The sequence below is a fragment of the Stegodyphus dumicola genome, chromosome 2 (assembly GCF_044657685.1).
Source record: "Stegodyphus dumicola isolate Sdum_Otavi_A_Nest chromosome 2, ASM4465768v1".
In the NCBI taxonomy this organism is placed as follows: domain Eukaryota; kingdom Metazoa; phylum Arthropoda; class Arachnida; order Araneae; family Eresidae; genus Stegodyphus; species Stegodyphus dumicola.
Window position 1 is genome coordinate 218,984,921 of NC_140769.1, and position 13,545 is coordinate 218,998,465.

At 32.5% G+C, this 13,545-nt stretch overlaps 1 protein-coding gene across 1 annotated transcript in view; it reads right to left on the reverse strand.

The window, feature by feature from the left end:
- LOC118202204 (uncharacterized) overlaps nucleotides 1-13,545 on the reverse strand; it is a 139,469-nt gene that overhangs the window by 92,811 nt on the left and 33,113 nt on the right. The window lies entirely within an intron of this gene.

The following is a 13,545-nucleotide window of genomic DNA, read 5'->3' on the forward strand; positions in this document are numbered from 1 at the left end:
TATATGTGCTCCAGAACTCGAGCAAGCTTTGCGTTTTTGGATCAAAGCTACTCAATTCAAACATTATAGTACAGAAGTTACCCAATTTCTTTCGAAAGGAACTATCGATAAGAGTTCACGCATATTTAATTTGAATCCTGAACTTGATGATAATAACTTACTTTGTTTAAAGGGACGTTGACAGTTTTTAAGTAACGATATGCGAGCCAAACATCCTTGGCTTCTTCCATCTAATGATAAATTTGTGGAACTACTTATCTGTGATTCTCATACTAAAATGTGCCATTTAGGTGTTGATGCAACTTTAACACATTTACGAGAACAATTCTGGATTGTTAAAGGTCGTCAATTTGTGAAAAAAGTGTTAAATAACTGTCTGATTTGTAGACGATTCAAAGTGAAATCTGGAATGCAGGTGGTTGCCCCTTTACCGCCTGATAGAATTCAAGAGCATCCACCATTTGATGTATGTGGTGTGGATTTTGCCGGACCATTTTTTGTTCGTGATTTTAATTCAAAGTGTTATTTACTTATATTCAGCTGTGCAGTGACAAGAGCTATCCACTTAGAAGTAGTTCTTAACAAAGTGCTGATTCTTTTTTGTTAGGATTCCGACGATTTATTTCTCGTCGAGGATTATGTTCCACTATATATTCTGATAACACCAAAGCTTTTAAAAAAGCAAATAGTGAATTGAAAAAATGGTGGAATAAGATAGATAATGATCAAGGTAAAAATTTGTTTGCTTCTAAAGGTATAGTTTGGAATTTTATAGTTGAAAGAAGTCCATGGTGGGGAGGTTTCTGGGAGAGACAGATACGAACGGTTAAAACCTGCTTAAAGAAAATTGTTGGACGATCCTCTCTATCTTTGAAGGAATTGGAAACTGTTTTTTCGGAAATTGAAGCTCTGGTTAATTCCAGGCCTATCACGTATCTGTACAACGAACCCTCAGAACCCTCTCCACTCACCCCATCTCATTTTCTTATTGGTAAAAGATTGGTGTCTTTACCTGTAATAAAACATAAAAAGGAAAATTTAAATGTTAATAGGAATTCTTTGGTAAAGAAATATAAATATCAGCAAACACTTTTGAATCACTTCTGGAACAGGTGGAGAAAGGAATATTTACTTAATCTAAGATCAGCTTATATTTCTCCACAACCAGGTAAAATAGTTTCATTTAAAGTGAATGATATTGTTTTGATTAATGGTGAGCGTTATCCCAGAAATATGTGGATGATGGGGAAAATATTAGAGCTATATCCAGGAAGAGATGGAAAAGTTCGTTCTCTTCTTATTCAGACTCCTAAAGGACAAATAAGACGCTCAGTACAACTTGTGTATAATTTGGAAATTAATCCTTAATTGTGTTAGTTTAATTGAGTTGCAACCTGTTAATGTTCTATCTGTGTATTAATGATAGTTTAATTGTGCTTATATTTTAATGCTTGATATTTGAATTTTTCTTTGGAAGTTAAAAGTGTAATTGGTTTTTGTATGTTAAGTCACTGAATAATTTTGAAGCTTTGTATTTGATATAATATGCTATTTATATTTTTATTCTTGTAATTTTAAATGGTTCCTGAATGTAAATTTAGTTAAAATTCAATGGTAAGTGAACTCAAGTGAGTTCAGGTGGGGAGTATTACGTATTTCCAGCGTCATTCTGACTAGAGGGCGCTGCGTTCGTCCTAATAGTCAGTGGCAGGCAGGATACTAAAGGTGTAAGACGTGGAAGGCAGAGATGCCTAATAATATATCTCTAATTTATTAAAATTTTCGTATATTTTCTTGTAAATAAATGTTGTTATTGTTAACAAAACCTCTTATTATCTCTTGGATGCACCTTTAGTCTCACAGAACCATTAGATGCAAAAAGATGTAAGCCTTTAGCCAATACAAAGAATTTTATTCTGTTCGGTGGCTAGTATTCCTTTCGTGGTAATCGTTTGAGATACTAAACAATCAATAATAATATGGAATTATGTTTTGTGCTTGTGAATGGCAACAAACTTATCACAAGTAGAACTTAGATGTCGGTGAAATAGAGGGGAAAACCAGTCCATTGTTAACACAATCTCTAAGGAAAAATTTCTATTGCACTTTTACCGGATGCATTTATTCAACATGCGTGTTGTGATAAGAAAGAAAATGAGTGAGCTCTTAACACTTTAAAACGCTTCTCTCAATGGACTTGCTTGACTAACAAATACTTTTACAAGAAAAATTTTTGCCACGGCTTTTCTAACAGCGACGTGCATAGTGGCAGCCATCAACAGCTCCTTTCTTAAAAGCATTGTCTGAATCATGAACTGAAACGCATTTAAATGAAGTACTTTGAGTATATGCATTCCACAATCGCTGTTGCACAAATGGCGTCTATTTCTTCTCATTTAATTTTAGCAATCTTAATCGTGAATTTATTTATTTATTTATTTTTTCTCATCTAAGAGTATGCAACAAATACAATGATGTAAAAACAAAAATGATGGAAAATGACAAATGATGGAATGAAAACCTTTCTTAAATTGAATATATAACTGTTTGTTTTTAAATACGACAAGAATACGAAGACAATGTATCTAAGAAAAGGATGCCTTCATGGAAACGTTTTTTAAAGGAAACTGGGTCGTATTTACGTTATACTCGTGATTTAACAAGAAAATGGTATTCAAGTGGTAAAAATCACAGAAACATCCATGAAGCCCAGAACTTAAAAGAGATTAGAATTTCTATTTATCCCTGCATACAGCCAGCCCATTCTCGAGCGAAATTCGAGTTCGACTCAAACTGTGTTTAAAGATTTCAACACATTACCTATTGGGGAGCAAATAGTGGTAGTCGAAATGATGTCAGAATTATTATCAAGTTTTAAATAAAAACTTAAGTTTATTATTTATTAAATTATTTTCAAATTTTTTATTTAGTCTTCGATGGCAGTTTTGTAAGACTGTAAAATTTCTTTTGTAAGAATTTACCACATTTTACTGAGCGTGGTCTAGTTATATAAGTGGTTAGCATATCGAATTAGTAATGAAATTTCCCCAGTTTGAATGCTGACAAGCGCACAGTTCATTTTTTACGTTTCTTGGCTACGATGTGATGGAAGTTCATTCTTCACTGATGGATTTTTATTAATTGGATTTTGTCTACCGGATCCTGGATTAGATCAAATCCACCTGGATATGTAAGGAATTATCTTATTCTTTCGCACATTCCTTTTATGGCTAAGTGGTTACAGCATATCCTGCTAGCAAGTGGAAGATTCCATGAAAGCACTGATTTTTCAAGTTTCATTTAAAAAAATTACAGATTTTAAGCTTTTTATGCGTATGTATTAAATCTCATTAGTTGGAATGCTCCTGTGAGCTAACAATGTAAGGATCAACATGATCTGTTCGTTTCTTGAAAGATTTCTTTCCCGTTTCCATTAAACGGTCTGCTAATTCATTCGATTGCGTATGGTATGGACTGCTTGCTATATGTTTAAATTGGTACTTTTTTCACAAAATCTGTAAATTCTTTATTTACATTAGTATTGCTTACTCAGAGGTCCATTATCAGATATCACTATCAGTGGTAAGCCATATTCTTGAAAAATGAGTTCCCTATAATTGATCACTGTGTGACTTCAAGAATTCAGTAATTTAGAGATAAGCTGAAATAATAGTCCACAATTAATAACTGTACATACTTGCTCATCTCAAATAAATTTGTTCAAACTTTATGCAAAGTAAATTAGGAATACCATATGGTATTATAGTCCCTTACACTTTTGTACTGAATATCCTTTACATATAGAAAATTTTGAAATTTTATCTTTCATCATTTTGTTTATACACTCTTTTGCAAAAACCTCGAAGCGCCAAGAAGGACTTTTGCGATCATGACGAAATTTGGTATGCAAAAACACTTTGATCGAACATGCAAATGATCAAAGTTTCAAGACAAATGAACAGGAATTGCCATCATAGCGCAAATTTCTAGTGTGCAATTCGCAAAGTATAAAACCAGTAACAGAGGAGAAAAATTTATCTTTTTTTGTTGCTGCCATTGTAATTACGTAAAGAAGCAACTAAAGATGCCATGACGACGATATCGAAGACCTTACAGGCAACTAAACAGCTTCGTACGTGGTAGCGTCGTAGGGTTGAAGCTGGGTGGTTATACCGAACAATAGACCGCCACCTGCAGTGTACAGACACTGCTGTGCAAAGATGTTGGCAGTAATGGTGGCTATAAGGGAATTGCCGACGAAATGAAGGCTCTGGAAGGCCAAGGATCACAAATGCGAGGCAAGATAGGATGATTGTTCGCCAGGCCGAACCGCCCCAACGGTATCATTATCGACTATTCAACGCACTACAGACACGTCTATACTTCCCGTGGTACCGTCCACCATCTCACGGCACTTGTCTGAGGAGGGGTTACGTTGACAGAGGCCTTTAAGACGTTTGCCTTTGACCCCACAACATCGGTGGAGTCGTCTAGAGTGGTGTCGCAGCCGATCATCGTGACTGCCATCAGACTGGCATCGTATAGTCTTCAGGGATGAATCCCGCTTGACACCTTATATTTAACACCTTTTTTTGCATACATAAAAGGATAATTACTCTTCCAGCAAAAATAAGTCATTTTTTACTGTTCCAAAATAGTTCACTTATTAATTTTGTTGAGATTCTAGTTGACTCTTTCCTGTCAATTATATTTCTTTAAACACTGTACTATTAATCACATTCACTCATCAATTTTGTCATTAGACACTGGAATCAGAGCACACGTTCCTGAATTTCATCGATAATCATCGATAAAGTGTCTGAGTCCTCCTTTTTGCAGCGCACATCTAGATCACAATTTTGAGCATTTAACATTTTTTAATCACCTAAATGCCTTAAAAAGAGTTTCTTAGTTGTTTTTTAAACTATTTTACGGCGAGCAATTTAAGCTGTATTTCATTTGCCATTCACATATATGCTAATGAAATCTAAAACATCCAAAAATAATTTTTTTTTTCCTAAACATCCAAAAATAAATTTATTTTATGATCTGAGCCTAATTTGTTTGAGTTTTAGAGCTCTGGAAGCATAATCAATTAGTTGATTTACTTGCAGTGAAACAGAATGCAATCCTAATTCTGTTTTCTAACTAAAGTTTCTCTAAGTCAAACCCACTTTGTTTTCCAAAATGCATATTTTCGTCAAGTTGAAGGATTGGCTATGGGTAATCCTTTCAGTCCGGTACTTGCTGACATTTATATGCACTATTTTGAGATGAAATTATTTGATAAACTATCTTTTCCTCTTTGGATTCGGTATGTTGACGACACTTTCGCACTTTTTGACGGTTATAAAGAGGATTTATCCGAGATTCTATCTATTATGAATTCAATTGATCCAGCCATCCAATTCACTCTTGAAATTTAATCCAACAATTCTCTCCCCTTCCTTGATATTCTTATAATCCGCAATGAAACTGATTTTAGCACTACTGTATACCGTAAACCCTTTGCAGTTTGTTTACCACCCCATGCCAAGTCATGCCACCCTGTTAAGCAAAAAATGGCTTCATTTTACTATTATGTATTCCGCGCGCTTAAAGTTTGTTCCTCTGAATCTTTGCTTACCAATGAACTTAATTATTTGAGAGCAGTTGCGATTGACCGTGGATTTTCTCCTGTGATTATTGATAAAGCCGTTAAAAAATTTTCAGATTCCCATCAAAGAAGACATTCCACTGTTAGAAATAATATTAATGACCTTGTCGTGCTTCCATTTTATCCTTCTGTTAGCTATAAAATTGCACGGATTCTCCAGAAATTCAATTTTCAAGTCGGTTTCTCCCCTATTAATAAAATTCATCCTTCGATTCTAAAAGATTGCGTTTCTGTCTTGAATTCTTGGGGAATTTATACTATATCGTGTCAGTATGGTTTAAGATATATTGGCCAAACAAAAAAAGGAAAAAAAAAAGTTTCGTATCAAGGAACATGAATCTTATGTCAGAAAAGGCGAAATTAACAAGTCTTCAATAGCGTATCATAGTTGGACATTTAACCATAATTTTGACTTTGGGTCTGCAAAAATTATCCAAAAGGCTTCTTCCATAGGTGAATTGGATTTTGAGGCTTTTTACATTCACAAAGATTTAGCAGTTTTAGTTAATGATTTGAAGTCCAATCCAGACCTTCCTAATGCCTTTAAAATTCTACTATCTTAATTCAGTTATTTTTGCCGATAGATGGCGTTACCTCCTCGCGTTTGGTACTACCAGAGAATATAAAAATTCGTTCAGTGGTTGCTTTCCATTATTTGAAGTTCAGATTTTGAGCGTGAAGGTGCATTTGCCCCTCGCTCCCTATTTTAACTTCGCTAATTTTTCTTGTCCTTTATGCTTGATCAGATAGCTTGGCTCAGTAAAAGTAGGCGGCCAGTGCAACTCTGATTAAAAATCCAGTTATAACCACGTGCAGTGCTGATAAGGACCACGTGTTTCTGAGACTCCTTTATTTTCTTCTTTCTAGGTATTTCTTTCTCCTGATGAGGAGGGACCTTTAGCTGCCCTCGAAATCGATTGAGTGTTTCATTATACTTGCGCTAAATACAAGGTTGTGTTTACGATTTTGATTGTCACATTAGCGTGTTTCTCTTCTAGTCTAGTCTAGAATGCAATCCTTCAGAACTTTCGTCTACCGAAAGAATTACCCTTATTAACTTCAAGTAGTTTAATATAGTTGCTTTTATAGCCAGTTTTTAAACTTTCGATGGAGGAACATAGCCAGAAGGGATGGCATGAGCCCCTGGGCTATCCCCCCCGCTTGAGCACTAGCTATACTTCAAAAAGAGAAAAGAGTTAAATTATTTTCAGTAGATAAGCTTTAAAATTTTAAAATACTGCTTTCCAGTTTCCCAACAAATTCGCTTGATTAGTCAAGATTGGAAAAGAAAGTCTACGGTTTGCCATTCAAATATAAGATCAGGAAAAGTGAGCTTGCCACACGAAACTAGTGGCAGGAAATCACTTTGAAGGTTATGTAACGCTTTCAAGTCGTGAAGTCGTCCTTTTACACTTTTAAATAGTCCTCCGTATCCGGTCCCATTTTCCCTTTAGCTATCAAGCTTAGCGTGGCAGTTCTTTGAAAGTGGAGGCACTAAAGAAGCAAAAGCCTTTTAAGCATCTAAATCACAAACGGTTATGGGAATTAAGTATTAAAAAGTAGGTAGTGGTGTTTAATTTTTAAGATTTGCTAATTATGCAAATATTGCACAGGAGACAGGAGGGAATTCAGTAAAGTAATTTTGAATGATTGCTTTTTATACAAATTTCGAATTTCAGTCAAGCCATTAAATGTTGTAAAAATATTAATTTTCTTTTAATAATGTAGAGAGCATGCCAAATTCGATGTTTTCAGTAAAATGAATTTTATTTTGTTTAATCATCCAGTAATTTGTTATTTAAAATGATTTAGTGGAGCAGTTGTTTAAATACGCAGATGGTTTATTCACTGTTAAGTATCTTATTTTATTTTTTTATTTATATTATACTTATTTATTCATTTAGCATGTGTCTATTTTTGGGATAAATTATCAGATAATTATGGAATAAAGGAAAGTATAAAACAGAAGAAATCAGTAGAACACAAAAAGTATATAGGCCATTAGTGGACAGAATGTATAAGATCTGTCAACAGATCAACACTGCGAAGGGTCCGCCCAACTTGACCACGAGAAAGTGCAAAGTAATGGAACAGATATAACGTCTTCGAAAGCTACTAATGTTTTCTTTAAAAAAATATTATGTTTTAACAGCAACAATGTTTTAATTTGTGTTGAGTCGATCTAAATCATTTAATATTGGAAGGCCATAAATTAGAAAAAACTACAAAAAACTTAAGATTCCCCCCAAAAAAAGATTTTACATTTTCTAAGAAAGTGAACTCTAGGAGGAGCATTCCTCTTTTAGATTACGGAAGTGACTTTCCCCTTCATTTGAAAATTAAAGCTATTATTGAATTAGAACTATTATAATAAATAAAATAACATTTTATATCATTAAAAATTCTTGCAGTACGTGCAACTGTGCAATTAAATGTATTTGTCTAAACTGAACATTCCGATTAAAGGTGAATTTGTCAATAATTAATTACCTGCGTTTATAAATTGTACTCTAAATGTTCATTTCATTTGCAGTAATCTTAATTTTATTTAAATGTACCATTCAGAGATGTTATCATACAGACAGTTACTGGTTCCAAGTTGTGAGATTAGAAGAAATTAAAAACATTATTTCTTTAACATATGACAGTAACATATCAGTTATTTTAATTCTTATTTAAAATTTTTTATTCAAAGAGCTATTAGCTTATTATTTTTATTCATTCATTTTATAAGAATGAACAAAATACAAAATTGTATTTTATGAAATGAAAATACAAATTTGTATTTTAAATTGGTAAAGTATGTTTTCTTTTCCTATATTGGTACTGTTTACCAAACTTACTATAAATATCGACAGTTTGAGAATCCTTATAAAAAAGAAAGCGCAAAAACCATTAACTTGCACATGTTGCGTAACTTTTACATTTTCATCCGTAAAAAGTCGCCAAATTGCGCCAAGATGATTGGATAGTACGTAAATACCGAAAATACTTCTTCATCTGTAACACAGAGCTCTACAGTATAGTTATTTTCCTCATACCGGCAGTTACGTACATCTTTCCCTATAGTATCCAGTTTATTTTCAGAGACTGTAACTAAACTTTTAATTTCAGATTTTTTTCAGAAATTCCAGTAATTTCACTTTGCTTTTAGAAACAACACTGCACATTGCTCCGGTGTTTAACTGCAAATTAACTTTAATTTTATTCATATTAACATCAGCAGTTCTTTCTTATTCGAACTTATACGAGCTTTTCGTTCCTACATAAAATTCTAACTCTTCCTCAAAATCATGATTCAGTAATCTAATGTTTCTTTTTTGGACACTGATAGATCGATTTTTTTTACTTCACATCTTTTACACTGATTCGCAAAATGATTTGCCATTTTGAACCTAAGCCAGATTTTTCTATATCCGGTTCGATATTCACAAAATGTTCCTCATTTAAAAACTTGTTCTTCAATATTTATCTCCTTAGTGGTATTGTGTTTATATAGCTTATTATGTTTTAATTTAGCTTATTTTTAGCTTTTAACTTATTATATTTTTAGATTTTATCGTATTATGTTTACTTTTTTCTTATGCCCTATGTTTGCGACAGTATTTTCATCTTTTATTATTCTCATTTGATGCTTACTTATTTCTGCATATCTGCATATATAAGGTGCTTTTTCTAAAGCTAATGCAGTAATCCTACTCTTACTAGATTGTGTCTAAGGTTAAAAAAAATGTTTTATTTTTTCCTTAAACTGTCTGTTGTGCAAATTTACACGATCTATCTTTGTAACAGAATCATCTACAGTGGCTCCCAAACGTGTTCGTACACTTATGAATTTCATTGAAATAGGGCTCTATTCATTAATTAAAAGTAAACTTTCTGAATGAGATTTTAATAGTGATATCTATAATCTATTCGTAACAAAATTACATGAAATATTTTTTAAATATAGCGAAACTTTATTTTTAAGAAATTAATAATCAAAAAATGATAAACATTTTATCGCACAAAAGTTTTCGTACATTGAAATATTTTTGGATAAAATCTAAATTAGAATTATCGTTTGCCGCTTTTTTTAATTTTTGCATTGTGGTGGCATTAAAAAATCGTTTGCTTTAATTTTTTATTGTTTACTTCATAATATTCTATTTATTATTGAAAAATGGGTCGCAGTCGTAAAGAAATTTAAACGGCATTCGAAAAATGATAATTTCTCACCATAGTAGTGGTAAATCAATTCGAAATATCGCTAAATTAGTTAATTTATCACATTCTACCGTGCAGTATGTGATAAAACGCTTTAAAGAAGAAAATCGGATAGAAAACAAGGTAAGAAAAGGTCGACCGAGAAAGTTAACTAAACGTGATGAGAGATTTATTATTAGAAAATATGTGAAAAACCCACGTTTGAGTGCTGTAAAAGTTTCTGCAGAATTTAATGCAAAGTTTTCTACTTCAATTTCACCTTAAACTGTTCGACGAGTTCTCAGAGGAGCTGGATTACAAGGGCGTTCTGCCTGTAAAAAAATTTTTGTTAGTGAAAAAAACAGAAAGCTTAGGCTTTCATTCGAAAAATCAATGATAAATACACTCGAAACATACTGGAATAAAGTTTTATTTGCTGACGAAAGCAAATTTAACATTTTTAGTTCCGATGGTCGAATAACTGTACGGAGAAGAAAAAATGAGGAATTTCATTCTAAGAACTTACAGTGTCTCACAAAAGTGATGAGACACTTGTGCTTTACAAAAGTAAACTGTAATAAAATAAATTAAAAAAACATGTAAAAATTTTTTGTGGGTGTGTTTCATACTTAAATTTAGTAACAATTATTACATAACATAAATTTTATCAAAATATTAAAATATTAATTTAATAAAAATGCAATTGTTTAAAACGGAGCAAAAAATGGCTCACATAAGTGATGAGACACCATAAGATACCACTACGTACTACAATAAAAATATTTTTGGGGTTTTTATTTTTACTCAAAAGCAATTGGCAATAATTTATAAAATCGTCTGCAGTATTTCTCTCCAGTTTGTTTTGGAATTTCTGCGTTTTTTATCTCTGTGCAGCCATGAATGCTAAACGAAAAGAAACTTTGCCTGAAATTCGAAAATTAGTTATTAATTTGCATATTGAATGTGGGAAATCTATTAGAGAAACTCCTGAAACAGTTAACTTGAGTCATTCAACAGTTTACAATATCATTAAACGATATAAAAAGAATCATATGATTCATGATAAAAGAAGAATTGGCCGATCATCAAAAGCTATCCAATAGAATAAAGCGAATTATCATTCGAAATATTAAAAAAATCCAAGAATGAGTGCTCCTAAAGTTGCTGCCTGATTTACAAGCATTATATGGAGTAATTGTTAAACCTGAGACTATTAGAAGAGTAATTCGATCTGCTGGATATCACGGTACAGCAGCCAGAAAAAAATTCTTCCTAAGTGAAAAGAATAGAAAACTCAGACTGGCTTTCGAAAAATCCAACCTAAATAAGAATTCTGATTACTGGAATGAAGTTATATTTGCTGATGACAGTAAATTTAATATATTTGGTTCTGACGGTAGAATCTTGGTGTGGAGAAAACCCAAGGGAGAATTTCGAAAACAGAATTTGGTGCGAACATGGTGGAGGGGGAGTTATTGTATGGAGGAGAATGTCGTCCGCTGGAGTTGGTACTCTTGTTTTATTGACAGTATAATGGAACAGTACAAGTATATTGACATTTTAAATCAAAATTTGAAATCTTCAGCGCGAAAATTGAACCTTCATAACGATTTAAATTCTACCAGGACAATGACCCCACGCACACTGCTTTGAACGTTAGACTCTGGCTGCTGTATAACTGTCCTGAAATAATAAAAACACCACAACAATCTCCAGACTTAAATCCCATACAGAATATTTGGCAAGAATTGGAATCAAGAATTCGCAAACACACCATTTCTTCAAAGCAACAATTAAAATCGGTGCTTCAAGAAGAATGGGGTAAAATCACTCCAGAAATCACAAAAAAATTAGTCGAATCCATCCCAAGAAGATTAAATCATGTTTTAAAAGTAAAAGGAAATCCAACAAAATATTAAAACCTTTTAAAAAGTAACATTTTTGGATAAATATTTGATGGAAAAGTAAGTGTCCCATCACTTATGTGAGCCATTTTTTGCTCCGTTCTAAACAATTGTATTTTTATTAAATTAATATTTTAATATTTTGAGAAAATGTATGTTATGTAATAATTGTTACTAAATTTAAGTATGAAACACACCCACAAAAAATTTTACATGTTTTTTTAATTTATTTTTTTACAGTTTCCTTTTGTAAAGCACAAGTGTCCCATCACTTTTGTGAGACACTGTAGTTGGAACAATTAAGCATGGCGGTGGAGGTGTTCTTGTGTGTGTGTGGTGGGGGGGTATGACAGCATCAGGACTAGGTAATTTGGTATTTATTGATGGCATAATGAATCATTCTCTTTATTTAAATATTTTAAGAGACAATTTAAAATTATAAGCCCAAATTTTGGGTATTGGAAACAACTTTATTTTTAATCATGATAACGATCCTAAGTATACGGCTCTCAACGTTCGCCTGTAGTGTCTCTATAACTGTCCACAGGTTTTGAAAACACCACCTCAGTCGCCAGATTTAAACCCCATAGAACACATTTGGAAAGAGCTGGAGGTTAGAGTATGAAAACACGACATCAAAACGAAAAGCGAACTCAAAAGAGCCATGATGGAGAGAATGGATGAACATTGATACAGAAATTACAAAAAAAAAAAAAAAAAAAAAAACCTAGTAAAATCTATTCTCAGACGTTTAAAAGCTGTTTTGTATGCTAAAGGATATCTTACTAATATTAATTTAACGAAAAATGAAAATATTTACTAATATGTCAAGATTGTTTTGAAGTGTACGAAGAATTTTATGAGATAAATGTTTGTCATTTTTTGATTATTAATTTCTTAAAAATAAAGTTTCGCTATATTTTAAAAATATTTCATATCATTTTGTTACGAATAGATTACAGATCTTATTATTAAAATCTCATTCAGAAAGTTTACTTTTAATTAATGGGTAGAGCCCTATTTCAGTGAAAATCATAAGTGTACGAATACTTTTGGGAGCCACTGTATGTCTATCGATGCAGTCTGATTTCTAGTAAAGAGAAAATGCGTTTCGTGTGTAATATTTTTCTTAGATATAGAGTATTCTGTAAATTTTGGTTTAATTCCCTTCTGTATGAAAGGTATTAAATATTTTAAGGGCCGCGAATTCTTGTTATAAGAAGAAAAGTATTAACTCTTACCCGTTCTTCTTTATAAGCAACTCGCTGCTTCATAAATTTCAAACGATTGCAACCATCTCTTTTAATTCAAACCAAGATTTCTGCCAAATTTCAACGGCTGTGGTGGCTATAAACTTCTTATTTTTACATTAAAACACTCCTGACACTATATAAAATAAATACAGCTCAATTTTAACTATCTAAACTAATTTAGTATATACACAGAATTCTAAAGCATGATGCAAAACTGTAAGCAGGTTTACTTCTGTTTCCAAATATCGGTTGCTATTCACAAGTTACAAAATTCTAAGTATTGCACATGTGTAACGTGTATACGAGCCAGTTTCCCTCAGAAAGTCCTCCACGAAGGCATCCCTCCCTTTAGGCAGATAGCCCTAGTGTGCTTTGCCATAATTAAAATACACCACACATACACCACTAAGTATTGCAGGGAAATGGAATTTGTACAGTTTAAGCATCATTAATTTAATAGCTTCATTTAATACCAGGAGACCTTTTGCTTAGGAAAGGCTAAAAATTAATACTTGGATGTCTGATGAAAAAACGGAGAAGATTGTCA